Source organism: Lactuca saligna, chromosome 9, assembly GCF_052625555.1.
Source record: "Lactuca saligna cultivar CGN05327 chromosome 9, ASM5262555v1, whole genome shotgun sequence".
In the NCBI taxonomy this organism is placed as follows: Eukaryota; Viridiplantae; Streptophyta; class Magnoliopsida; order Asterales; family Asteraceae; genus Lactuca; species Lactuca saligna.
The window spans coordinates 35,793,594-35,807,314 of record NC_136425.1 but is presented as its reverse complement, the minus strand read 5'-3'; the positions used below and the strand labels follow the sequence as shown (position 1 = coordinate 35,807,314).

The 13,721-nt window shown below is 30.2% G+C and overlaps 1 long non-coding RNA gene across 3 annotated transcripts; it reads right to left on the bottom strand.

The window, feature by feature from the left end:
* Positions 1 to 4,837: 4,837 nt before the first annotated feature.
* Positions 4,838 to 13,313, bottom strand: LOC145017482 (uncharacterized). Of its 3 annotated transcripts, none has more exons than XR_013666536.1 (5): positions 13,052 to 13,313; positions 12,875 to 12,960; positions 6,747 to 6,884; positions 5,856 to 6,313; positions 4,838 to 5,026 (listed from the first exon to the last, which is right to left on the bottom strand). It is a non-coding gene; the product is annotated as an uncharacterized LOC145017482 (long non-coding RNA). The 3 variants fall into 3 exon arrangements; XR_013666538.1 differs by having other exon boundaries at positions 6,747 to 6,854; XR_013666537.1 differs by lacking the exon at positions 6,747 to 6,884.
* Between the last annotated feature and the right edge of the window lie 408 nt (positions 13,314 to 13,721).

Sequence of the window (13,721 nt, the reverse complement as noted above, 5' to 3'; positions counted from 1 at the left end):
AACAAGTTGGTCACAACAAGGCTACATGTCCTAAAGTTGAGAAGCCCAAAAAACTCAAGGTGAAGAGAAAGAGATCAACTACTAAAGGTGGTAATGAAGAGGAAGGAATTGGTTCAAAAACAATTGTTGGATGTAAACAGAAGCAATCTCAAGGTGGTAATGAAGAGGAAGGAAGTGGTTCAAAAACAACAGTTGCATGTAAACGGAAGCAATCAGAGAGGATTATAAAGAAAAAATTGGCAAAAAGGGTTGAAGGAAAAAATGGAGAAGGAAATTCTGGTTATAATCCAATGAATATTGAATAGACATAATTTTTATTTGGTATTGTGTTAAGACTAGGTTGATTGTTTCATGTGTGTTTGTTGTTTGATGTGTTATTTAACTTTGTTTCGTAATAGTATTATTATGGTATGTGTTTGTTGAATGTTTTTTTTATGTACATTAGTAACACAAACAAAACGATGACACATAATAGCAGGGCACTTTCATTTATTTAATAGGAAAGAGATTACAAATCCATTACATAACCATTACAAATACATTGGTAAACATGAAAGGAAACCATATTAGAAATAACCATAACTTCATCTTAATAGGAAATGAAACCATATTTAATACGAAAGCGATTACAAACCCTTTACATACCCATTAAAACTTGTAGACTAATACCACAAAAAAACAGCCCAACTTAGAAATAACCATAACTTCATCTTTCTAACATCAGATTGAAGCTTCTTATTTGCCAGAACCAAATTTGTAACCAAAGTTGTGTCAGCAGTCGTGTTAGTACTCTCCACTTCATCTGCCCAACATATGAAGCCATCACGAGGCCCCTACAATGGAAGTTATTATTTGTTCTAGATTAAGTTACCAAACCCAGAAACAAATTATCAAAATCTAGGTCAACAGTTAACATGCAATTTACATTTGCCTTTTTGGGGGCAAGCATAAAAGAGTTGGTCAGGGTTGTATTTAGTAGTTGGCGTTCGTAATATTGCTTCACATGCACACGAGCATTGAACTGATTTCATCGAATCCTTCATTTCAGTTAGGTCACTTGAACGGTAAGAAGGATATGAGAGAAAAAGAAAGCTTATTAAGCCCACATATGTGTCTGAAACATGAGTATATGTAAGGGTAAATTATAAAAGGACGAAATTAAATAAACCCGGTTACAAAGTTTACTTTATACAAAATTGCCTGTGCTTAGATAGGTCTTCAATGGGTCTTCAATCACCTTCGCCAAAACAAACACATAAACCCTAATACACAACATTATACTACTAAAAGAAGACACATCCATACCTAATCAACACAAACACTACGAACCACCAACATAAATACCAACAAATCAGGGGTTCACGATACGAAGAAACTTCTCCACCATAAAACCAAAAGTCACAATCACAAGTCCAATCTCCAATACAGTCAACGAAGTCACCTTTTTCTCCGTGCGCTCAATCGGACGATGCAATGCGAGTGACTGAACCCTGCTTAACACCAAATCTCGACCCATTTCTTCTTTGAACCGGGCGACTTCCATTTTCTACTCTGCAATATCTACTCCACAATCACAATAAATTGTATGCAAATCGCCGAAGTTGAGACGGTCTCGTGAATTTATAGATATTGACTCCGGCGAATGTGGTGGTGGGGTCGCCATCGTGACTCACGCGAAAGCGAAGTATCGAGGTTATGTCGGATTGTCGGTAACCTTTAGTGGAAAAGGGTACTGAAGATTTAGGGTTTCATTGAATACGCTACTGCTTTTATGGACTGATGGGTCCACAGTAACCCTTAGGCCCCAAGCAAGGAACCGGTCACAACTCAGTGACAAGTACATGAGTTAACTCAGACTCAACTCACTTGCTGACTATGCTTATTACGTGTAACAACCCGTTATTTCAAGTCAGTAAAAATCGAGTCTTGTAACCTCTTTGAGGAAGGGATTAGAATATCATCGAAAAATGAAGTATTCAAAAACTCTTTTGGAGTACACTATGTGGTAGGTATCGTCTTAAGGTTTCCAAACATATAAATAACACAAAAATCCGAGTTATAACGAAGAAATTATGACCATTCTAAGTTATCCGACAAAAACCGGAAATACGAAGTTGCGTAAAAACGCAAAGTTTCAATAAAACACTTTCTGACCTTAGGTGTCTAAATGAAAGTCATGGATATCGTTAAACTACAAACATGCATAAAAAGAACGCTCAAATCGGACATCGTATGAATAAGTTATGAATTTTTAAAGAAATTCCTTAATCACGTCATTTTAATAAATAAATAATAAAAATAATTTCGGAATTTGCCAACGGAATCTAAATGAAAGTTGTAGATCGTAGTCTCACCTTCGCGGGGATATAAAGAACGTCAAAAACAGAGTTCGTATGAAGGAGATATGAATTTTTGAAGTTTGATAAATAATTTATATATAATTTTTATTAAAAATTCGGTATTATCCGAAGGGGAGTCAGCCTAGGGCCGTAGTATGCGCCGCGTACCCTCGTACGCCCCGCGTACTCGAGGCCACGGCCTCGGATCGTCCACGTCGCCCCTATGCGAGCTACCCCCTCCCCCGTCCCGTCCGAAGCGCTGTAGCCGAGGATGCGGTCAGTAGTGACGTCCCGTACGCGCCGCGTACGCATGCTGCTCAGCCCCCTATAAAAGGGATGCGAGGGTTTCCAGGAAAAGGGCTCATTCTCTCTCCTTTTTCTTGCGTTTTACCTCGTTTTCCGTGCTCGCACTACCCCGAAGCCCTGGTCATTTTGTGCAAGTCCCGAAGGTCGATTTTACTCCCGAGGAATCCCGAGATTTCCGAGGAAAATCCATTTCCCGAGACGAAACTCTGCCCGGTTTTCCATCTTGCTATCTTCAAACTTTCAAGTGAGTTCATACCCCTTTCAAACACACTTTAAATACATTTTTAAATGCTTTTATACTCTTTTAGGGGGGGGGGGGGGGAATACAAGTAAACATACGGTTATTATCGTGTATTTTATAAAGTTTCACTTCACCTGTTTTATCGAATAAATCACTTGGAACTCATTACTATTATGGAAAACTCTGGTCATACTTTGTGTGCATTAGACTTATACAAAGTATATAATGATTTCAAAGTACCTTTCATTGTTAAGTCGTTTTATACATTCTAAAAACTTGTGATTTTGCTTTGTCAAACATTGTGAAAAAGGATAAACTTTGCATAGAAAACTATCACTTTAATACGGGCTTAGTTGAAAATCCATGAGACGTGTATATCTTCAAACATTACTTTTCTTTATTAGAAAGTAATGCTGCAAGTCCTGTCTATAACCAGAGTCTCCCGTTCGGAGAACGTGTCAAATGTGTATAGATCTATACGGGAAGTCATGATCCCGCGCCCTGACTGTTAGCTACAGTCTGTCTTTTGGGGTGACAGTTGTCATAACACTGCGATGCCTGAAGAACGTCGTTACAGGCATATTATGTTTAGTATGGTTATAAAACTCATCGGATATACAATTATTATGGTATTATGCTTTTATGAACGAGTAGCTATTAAAACTATTCTTCATCTAACAAATGCGATCTTCGTATAGCTTTATTATATAAAACTATGACACAACTTTTGAACGTCGTTTTCTTGCGATTTTCGGTCTTAGAGACTGTCATTTATGTTAGGAAAATAAGGGTTTTTCCTTCATACAAACCAATCAACTAATAGGAAAATAAGGGATTTTCCTGGTGCAATTATTTACAACTTATAACACGAACATTCATATGCATTTCATACTTTTATAAGAAAATAAGGGTTTTTCTTGGAAAACACAACAACTCGTATCTCAACCATTAGGGAAAATATGGGATTTTCTGGATCTAATACATTCACTTTCAACACAACAAATCACAGCTCCTTACATTTGAAATGCTGCGTTTTCTGGAAAACATACACCCATTTTGGAATGGCATCCAATTTTTCTAAACTACTTATGAACTCACCAACTTAATTGTTGACACTTTTTCTTGAAATAACTTGTATTCTCAGGGAACCGCTAAGCAGGTTTGGGAATCAACTTTTGGGATTAATGCGCTGGCGTTAATTACTTCTTTTGAATGATGTTTATGTATTTTTTTTGAACATGTAATGAATACAATTATGTAAACATCTTGGAAATCTTTATTATATATGGTGGTGTGTACTTTCCTTTCTATGAACTGTTATGATACTGAATATGACGTCCTCCGCCCCCGAACGTTTCCGCCGTTCTGGTTTGGGGGTGTGACATTACGTGTATGGTTTACCTATTAAAACAGGTAACTGGACCAATTTAGCCAGTAAAGTAAAACTTGGTTCCTCTCAAGTGCGAAAAAAAATACAATAGGGACCATTTAAACCAAAACTAGAAAGATAGTTGGGTCAAAGTGACATTTACCTATTATTCAATTTAAAGTAATTATTGTGTTATTGTATGTATAAATATAGGCTAATCAAATTTACTTATTTTAAGAAAGTGGTAAATATATGTTATTGAATTAAATATAATTGAAAAATATCATCTTAATTAATTATAAGTGTAATTTAGTCAATTAATATAGATTTAATAAAAGAAAATTGCATTTTTTTCGGGATCATAAATTCTATTAATTTTAAAAATCAGATTTTACGAATTATAATTCTTTTAATTCAGACATTTTAACAGAATATGTTTATGAGTATATTTAAAAATAAAAATATTCTCGAACCATAAGTAATAAAGATATTCTAGAACCTATTTCTTGATCATGACTTTAAAAACTTCTTCTAGAATAACAAATTCTTGAAGAATCAATTGACGAATAAAAACAAAAAATACAGTATTTCTTATAGAATACAGGTAACAATTGTTAAGAATTACATTTATTGTTAAAAAATAAAACTAAAAACACTTTCAGAACGGGAAAGAAAACATCAAAATCTAACAACGACACTAATACATTCTGAAAGAATAATGTTGCTTAGAATCACTTTCAATTTTGTGGTCCGTTCTTCAAGCATCAACTTCTGTGAAAACAAAACAAAATTGTAGTTTAGATTCCAATAATGCATTAGCAAATGAAAAATAAAAAACTAAATTCCTTTGGAAAAAGATGTGGATTTGTGAATTGCACCAAAACCAATAAACAAGAATCGTAGAGCATGCATAGATCAGTGAGAAAATATCCATACTCCATTCCAACAGAATTGGAATTCGTAATTACATTCCAATAGAATTGGAATCTCACCAATATCATCCGTTGTATCATCTACATAAACAAATTAATTCCAAATGAAAGAAGCATCAATGCATCTATGTATTTTACTAATCGTTCTAGACTTGTAAAATTCTAATTTAAGCATAACTGAAAATGAAATTAGTCAAACAACTCAAAATTAAAAGTCTAAGTCTAATATATTAATTGAAACCCTTTCTTATCGGTTCTAATTGAAAGCCAACTTGCCTACTGCCCACTAAACAAATCTTTCAATCCAATTCGGATTCAAATCAAGTTAAAAAACCCCTAAAATTATTCATGCTTAGGTGGAAGTTTGAAGTCAAGATATGGGAAAATAATTAATACCATCGATGGTATATCATTATCAACCAATCAAACAAACTATCAATTGTATCAATTATCAAACAGAAATTAAGTTACATAGATGAAGGAACTGAGAAGTTGATTTCTTAAATTCTAAAAGATCGTAACTGGATTCAAATAATGAGATAAAGATTTGATGAAAACTTATTCCTTTATATTAGTGAGTATAGGGTTGAGGGGAATTGCAAAAAGTAAAAATTAAAGCATTTAGTTTAAAAAAAACAGAAAATTTGAAACTCTAAAACTAAAATTACCTATGAGATGGAAGCTTGAGGTAGGCGATGAACAGTCGGCCATTTCTCCATCCATCGATTGAAGTAGTTTACAACAGTTTGAACTCTTGTTTGTTGAAGCATGATTTCCGAAACCCACACAACGTATGCTTTTCTATCTTTGTCCTCATCATCGGAATCGTTGATCCTCCTCCATGGAAGGTCTCTCCGGTTAACGTCGTACCATTTCAACAAGGATGGCCTAATTTCTTTAACTTCGTCTTCCTTAAATTGAAAATCTTCTATGTCGTCGATGGTAAACTCTAGTTGCGGTTTCGATTGGGAGACCATTTGTGTTCTCTTTTTGGATTTGGTGATGACATCTTCAACGACGGGAGTGGGGTTCTTCAGTATCTTCTTCATCGTTGCCAGGAAATTAGGTCAGTAGCCGATTGGATGATCGACGTGAAAGAGTCATCAACCGGTGATGAAGATTGATCCTACACCGATGATGAAAATTGATCAGATTAGTCGTGGGTCGTATATAAAAGGGGGGAATTAGGTTGAAATCAACGTAACTATCAAAATTATAGGGAGTATTTGTGGAAGTTATTTCTCAAATTACCTAGTTACCCTTATTGATTTGTTTAATTATTGTTTTTTCTATAAATTTTTTATTGGTCCACAACAATAATACCATACTTAGTTAGAATGCATGAACCTATATTTATTTATTTATTTTGTGCTTGTAAGATTATCTTTGGAACAATCATTTTAATTATTTTAAGAAAATAATTAATGCTTATTAAGTGTTGATGGTTTAACTAATGATCATTATATCTTTAACATCTAATATGTATTAACTAATTTATTAAAATAATATATATATATATATATATATATATATATCTTCTTAATAAAAGAGTCCTTTACACTCCACGTGTCCTTTTTTGCAACAACTTGCCACGTGTCATCCATAGGGAACCCTTCAGATTCATTTTCCCGCCCAATTGTGCACCTCATAAACGAATACAGCAGCTCCTAAAAATCAGGAAACAATTTTTTAAAATCCTGCAAATAAACATTCATATCAATCCTATTTTTATGGCAATCGGTTATTTGTTTTACAATAAATATAGTGAAATTAAAATCTTCAAAATTGAGCATAATCATCTCCTGTAAATCAGGAATTAAATTAACACAAATCGTTGACTTCTACTGCATCATTTGATCATCACTTCCTAAATAAGTTGATTTTAGTTTTGGTTAATTATAGCATTTATCTCATATCCGATATTACCTGCATCAAAACTATGCAATCAAATTAATTTTAAAACTTATCTCTTCAAATATAAAAATTCAAAAATATATAGATTTAATTTGACCGAATCATTTCATATAAAGATTTGGTTTTTTGAATTTTTATTTACTATATCCCTTAAAAGTTGCATTATTTTTATATTTATTAATCTTATACCATATATACCTCATTTTTTGTTAATTTCATCGTGTTATAAAAACAGAACCCCCAAAACAAAATTTCCATCTTCCTTTGACGTTTTATTGTTTTCAGTCTGCACCTGTTTTGTGTTCAATCAATCAATCAGGTATGTTTGAGTGTTACTATGATCTGAATGCTTAATGTCACTTTGTTTTTGTTACTGGTGTTCTGTGTTCAATCCATCAGGTATGTTTCTTTTTATTTGATTAAAATGCAATCAAAAGTTAATTTTATTTCATTTTATATTCGTGTATAATACACACAGTAGCTATGTTTAATTGTTGCTGTGATTTGAATGCTTTATGTTATTATTATTTTTTTTTTTTTCGTATTTTACAGTTTTATAATCATATAAATATAAGACATGTTTACTTTTAATCCATTTATAGCATTTTACTTTCTGCTGCAACAGTTATATAACACAAAAAGGGAATTTAAATTTAATTGTAAATTTTTTTATTCACTTTGTTTTTTCTTTGCAGACCGATGGCACAACCAAATGTTCCTTTATTTTTTCATATTTTACTTTTTTTAATCAAAGGACAAAAAATGCACGCTATACAGCAGCTATGTTTTAGTTATTCTTTGATTTGAATGCATTATGTGATTTATTTTTACATGTATAACATCATACTTTCTGTATTATTTCAATTTAATACTCAAAGCTAAAAAAATATTTTAATTTTATGTTAATACTTTATGTGATTTGAATGCTTTATGTTATTTATTTTTACATTTTATCAATCAAATGTGAAAAATGGCTTTGATTCTTTCTGTTGTTTTATTAACTGTGATATGGTTTCTTTATTTATTAATTTATTTTTTTTTCGTATTTTACAGTTTTATAATCATATGTCTATAAAACCTGTTTAATCCATTTATAGCATCTTACTTTCTGCTGCAACAGTTACATAACACAAAAAGGGAATTTAAATTTAATTGTAAACTTTTTTATTCACTTTGTTTTTTCTTGCAGACCGATGGCACAGCCAAATGTTACTTTGATTGCAGATTTGGATGTACTTAAAGATGATTCGACTATCAAAGTCAAAGTGATAAACCTATGGAACCTTTTTTCATTCTATAACAATGATGAACTTTTCTCCATTGAGTTAATCTTAATAGATGAGCAGGTATCTTACAATTTAACTGGATATATTCATTCCACATGCAAAATTTAATATGATTAAATTATAAATTTATATTTTCTACTTCTTTTAGGGTACTAAGATTCAAGGAAATGTAACAAGAAAAAACATCTATCGTTTCAAAAACATTCTAAAAGATGGATTGACATTTTACATAAAATGTCCAAGCTTTGCATCTCAAAGGATGGGTGGTTTTACTTTAACTCGGCAAGATCATAAGCTTAGTTTTGTCCATGATACTGTTGTTACGGAGTGTCATGATTTTTCTGGACCTACATTTGGTTTTGAGTTTGTTGATTACCAATCTATTATCTCATTAGTCCATCCTGAAAACATCGCTATCGGTTAGTTGCATTTTATTATTTTTTTTATTATGGTCAATTTTATTGTTTGAATATAAATATAATATCATATTTTTATTTTCATAATAATATTTAATTTATCTTTTTTTTGTTGTTGATAGATGTTATTGGATTAGTGGTTGCGTTTGGTGAGATGGTGCGAGACAATGATGATAAGAAAAAACACAGACTAAACATCCAAATCCAAGATGCAAAGTTTGTTATTTTATTTTTTAAATTTTGTATATTTAATATCATTATCGTTTCATCTAATTTTACACTTTTATTTGGCAGCGGTTTGCAATTAAATGTCAATTTGTGGGGTGATTTTGCTTACAAGATGCAACACTTTCTTGATAACAATCCACACAATCTTCGTATCATTGTTATCCTTCAATTTGCAAAACTTAGTATTTGGAGAGGTATATTGTATTATTTTGTTATTAAATATTATTTTTTAATCATTATCCTAACATTTAATAGATACTTTATTTTAGATCGTCCAACAGTTAACACCTACTTTTCCGTGTCAAAGCTGTTCATTAACACAGACATTGATGAAATCAATGTTTTTAACAAAAGGTAATTGATCTTTTATCATTCTAATTTCTACAATTAACTTTTATGTGATTTAATATTAGTTTAATTTTTTTGTTTAAAAACAGTTTGGATGGAGATGATCGCCCTGATTCATCCACAAATACATTGACATGTATAAAGTCTAATAAAGTTTCCGAAAATGATGATTTCATGGTTAACTTTCAGTTGAAGACAATTTCTGAGATTTCTGAACCCTTGGAGGTGTGTTTTTATATAAATTTTATACTAAATATAATCCTTTTTTTTTTTATTTATAGTACATTATCAAAATAATTTTAATGTGCAGAAAAATACATTCATTATCGTGGGTACTATAAAGGGAATTTTACAAAATGAAAATTGGCATTATCTATCATGTACAAGTTGCAACTACAAAGCATTTCGTCCTCCTGGTGCAAACGATCAACCTAATGCTGATGGGTTTTTTATTGGTTATGAATGTCATAATAAGGACTGCACAAAAACTGAAACTTCAGTTATTCCCAGGTTATTAATTTCCTACTTAATCAGTATAAGTTATATTATATTTCATATATATTTCAAATTATTTTATATTATCATTTTTTTTAGATTTATGATCCCGCTACGTGTACAAGATAATACTGGTACCGTTACCTTAACCATGTTTGAAAGGGATGGAAAGTATCTTTTGAAGAAATCAGCCAAGGATCTGTTTAATAAAACATTACAGGTGATGCACCTTAATTAAATTAAAATTAATTAATACACTCACTTAATCTTATTACTTAACCTCGCTTTTATTTTTTTTATCTTTTTTTTTTTCTAGCTTGGTTTTCGTACTAGTTTCTATCTTGGAGAGATAAATGCACTTAAAGGTTTGAAATTGGCGTTTAAAATAACAATCAAACACTTCAACATCTCAAAAAGGAACAACCAATATAGTATATGTAGAGTCAGCGATGATGAAAAGTTGATTGAAGAACTTGAAAATAAGTTTACCGTTTCACAGGTCATTTTATTATTATTATTGTTGTTGTTGTTGTTATTATTATTATTATTATTATTATTATTATTATTATTATTATTATTATTATTACTACTACTATTATTATTATTATTATTATTATTATTATTATTATTATTATTATTGTTATGGTTTATGGTATTAATGTTTACAATTTTACATAATATGCTGATTTATGTTCATATAATATATATTTATTATTCAGATTGGTACTTCACAATCCTTTGATATTGCCGAAGCAGATTTTGAATCACAGGAGAATCGGATTATGAAGGTTATATAGAAATTATATTTGAATCGAATTATGTTATAACTATATTACTTCACTTCGTAATTTTTTTATTGAGTACATCTGTTTTTTTAGGATGCAATTTCTAGGACAGACGACAACATAACACCTGAAACTGTTGATAAAAACTCAGCAACAAGTCCCATGAAGAGTTTGAATACACCAACAATTTTGAAGACAAATTTGGAAGAAGTCTTTGATTTGGAGATGAATGAAAAGTTATCATCAACGAAAACTCCAAAAATTTCATTGGAAGGAGGCAATAATCAGATTGTGAAGGTTAAGTTGGAAAAAAGTGGTTGAGTTTTTATTTTAATGAGAAGTTTCATAAGGTAGTGATGATTTTAAAACAGTGATTTTGCATTTTATTTATCATTCGATACTTTGACATTGTGGTTTTTAAGTTTATTTTTTTGTTGGGGATGATTGTGTTTTTGATGGTATGTTTTTCCGACATTCATAATACATTATGACTATGAATTTATGATTTATAATTTTCCTTTGACATTCTTTTGAATATTTGTCATTAGATTATCTTATCTGAATATGGTATTAATATAAAGTTTCTTTAGTATTTTGCATTCTGTGAGTTTCTCGGTGTGTGTGTGTGTGTCTGTGTGTGTAAAGGTAACAAAACTATTCCCGGTTATAGCAATATACTTTCATACTATCATGTTATAGTTGTAAGATTTTTAATTTAAAAACATCCATTTATTAGCTTTAGCCATTTTGATTTACATATGGACCATTTTTCTGTGTTCATGTAGAGACCATTTGTGTTTTAAAAAAACACAACCAGACTACACTTTAAAAGTGCAATACGTAATTGGTCCGACTTCATCATTATACTTAAAAAGTAAGAAAAGTGTTCATAATTATAACAATGCAATTTCAAAATAGAAAGTTGTAATTAGGAAGTTTCTGTCCTTAATAGCTTTGTAATAATTTAAAAGATTATATGTACATTCTAAGAGTATTATGTTTTTGGTTTTTAGTTTTGCATATATTTGCAATTTCGGTCATAAAATTGTGTATTTTATAATTTTCCTTTGTATTTTCATGCTTTTTAATGGTTTTGGTCCACATATGCTAGATGGTATGGTTGTGGGTGTGTTTAGAAATGATATGTTATATATAAATATATGTTTTACCAACCAAGATAATATGACTTTTTATATAATTTGGACCACTTTATATATAGGATAACTAGGTTATAACCCGTGGAAACCACGGTCAATATGATTAAAAATTTATATAGACAAAAACAATTAATAATTGTAAATAAATCATCAGATTCTCGATTCTAAATAATCATAAGGTAATTTTTCAAAATAACAACATACTTTGATATTGTGTACAAAAGATTATAAAAATGTAATTTTGTATGGAAGTAGGATGCTAAAACCAAACATTTAAAAAAATCGATGAAAGTTTATTTTTCACAATAGCAACAACATAATTAGATATTGTGTAGAAAATATGACACAAATGTAACTGTTCTATAAAAGTGGTATGGTAAAAACCGAACAATTACTTTCATAAAAAAATCTATTAAAATTCATTTTTCAATATATCAATCTCTGTTTAATACTTTGACTTTGATCGTGATATCATAATTGATAGGGTCAATATCTTTTCTGAAAGTAATATTTGAAGCAACCATACTTCTGATCAACAAAATAAAACATATCTCTACTGAGTCAACTAGGATGCATTTCAATAAACTAATAAGACCAAATGCTAAGGTTTCTTTTATTCATTTTGAAACAGAAACAACAACAAATACACTTACTTTTGTTATTATATATTAAAAAGCATCTTTTTCTTTGAAATTCTACCAAAAACAGGAATGACAGACTCATATAATAGATGCACAAATAAAGATATAACAATCGGAACATATCATTATGTACATACTTAGATATTGTGTAGAAAAAATAAAAAAATGTAATTTTGTTTCATTTATAAAGCTGGCATTAGAACAGGTATAAAAAGGGTATAATGGGAAATTTGTGAAAACTGAAAACAACAAAACCATTTCTAAAAATCAGGATTATATGTGATGCAAATTACCCACTAAAATTTTATAATCCCTGAATAATCATTAACGAGATTTTCTCTAAAATTTAGCAATTTCAAAATTCAAATGTTTAAACAAAGACTCAAATTTCAAAAATTGAACCAAAACCGTTTGTACCTTTTTGTGTTACCGCTATTAACGAATGTGAAGGGTATTCTTTTGAACGGCTTGAGTTTTCGCTTACATCTTCGTATTCAACATTTCTGGATCAAAGTGAAACAGGTAAAATTACTTCGACATAATGTATTTTCTGTTAACAAAACTAACATTAATCATCAATTGATCACCTGTTACCTGTTTTCTTGCTTTCTTTAAACCCCAAAGTTGCGTTCAATAAATCTCCAACTTCGACATCAGGTATTACTCCATGTAACCTTTTCTTCACTTCGCATTTCTAATCGGTGTGTATTGGTATCTTCCTTCATCTTTATCGCCATAATAAACATTTACACCCTTTAAGAAATCGAATGGTGGCTGTGGAAATCTGTATGCAATTGAAATTCTAGGTCTAGGTATATAACCCGTTTCATTGTTCGTGTTACAGACAAAAGGGGAAAGGAAAGGTTTTGGGAATAGTGATAACTTTTAGGTGGGTTATAATGTTTTATTATAATTTTAAATTTATGAATAATCATTAAAATGAAATTTATTTAATTTCTCATGTATTTGATTTACTTTATGCACAAAACGTGTTTAAAATGTCAACTATAATATCTTAAACATTTCAAAACATTACTTATAGTGGTATTTCCATTGTATTATCAATAAATAAATTAAAATGATTTTTTAAAAAATGACTTAATTTATAAATAAAACATCTTAAATATATAATATATATTCCACTAACTCATTACACATTCTAATTTATAACTATAATTTATTTGTTATTTTATTATTATTCAATTTCATAATAGTTATTTTTAAATTATTCATTTCCTATTTTAATTTACTATTTTGTTTTTAA